The sequence below is a fragment of the Pleurodeles waltl genome, unplaced genomic scaffold, assembly GCF_031143425.1.
Source record: "Pleurodeles waltl isolate 20211129_DDA unplaced genomic scaffold, aPleWal1.hap1.20221129 scaffold_39, whole genome shotgun sequence".
NCBI lineage: Eukaryota > Metazoa > Chordata > Amphibia > Caudata > Salamandridae > Pleurodeles > Pleurodeles waltl.
The window spans coordinates 407,862-408,723 of record NW_027150097.1 but is presented as its reverse complement, the minus strand read 5'-3'; the positions used below and the strand labels follow the sequence as shown (position 1 = coordinate 408,723).

At 42.6% G+C, this 862-nt stretch overlaps 1 non-coding gene across 1 annotated transcript; it reads right to left on the bottom strand.

Annotated features, from left to right (window-relative positions):
* Window positions 1-566: 566 nt before the first annotated feature.
* On the bottom strand, window positions 567-638 carry TRNAE-UUC (transfer RNA glutamic acid (anticodon UUC)). The gene has a single exon. It is a non-coding gene; the product is annotated as a tRNA-Glu (tRNA).
* Between the last annotated feature and the right edge of the window lie 224 nt (window positions 639-862).

Sequence of the window (862 nt, the reverse complement as noted above, 5' to 3'; positions counted from 1 at the left end):
ATTCCAGGTACAGGAGGCATCTCTGGTGTCTGATACTACCGGTAGTGTTCAGCCTACCCTCTCTGAGAGAGCAGCAGTGAGGGTACAAAGCACACTGGTTGCAAAATGTGGACACTGCAAACAACAGCTGCAATATCACAGATGATATAAAACACATAAAGTACTCAAGTCTTATACTAGATACAACACAGCAGGGAAATCATGTCATAAAACAAAAGATGAACCCACAGTATGGAAGGGGCAGGTAATAAAATGCGAATTTCCCATGGTGGGACCACAGTCAATTGCTGCCTTCTTCTCTGTGCCCCGGTCTCTTTATATAATCTGTACTTTTTCTTGTGCAATAAAAGAAAAACAAGGAATAACCCTTCATAGTATTAATGTACAGGTCAAGGGCTGGGGAGAGAGGGCAGTAGATCTGGGGGTCGGTGTAAACCTCTGACGGCATTAGATGGAAGCAGAAGACAAAGCAAGTGACATTTATGTGCATTGTAGGTGCATTTAGGTTTATAGAAAAAAACTGAAAAAGATTAAAATGTCTGAGTAGTGAAAAAAAAAAAATGGAGTTCCCATACCGGGAGTTGAAACCGGGCCGCCTGGGTGAAAACCAGGAATCCTAACCGCTAGACCATACGGGAACTGTGAACTCATCATACAGCTCAGTGTATGTGAGGTGTCTCCTAGGTCACACTGCATTCCGTACACTGAGAGTTATATTCTTCTTCTCAGTAGTACACAATCAATTGGGGTAACAGACACTTCACTTCTGACAAAAGAGAAGGAATGACCAGAAGTCATCATTTCTGCCACAACCTGTCAGGTCTCATTATTTACAACCTTAGAGCTTCTACACATACACAGA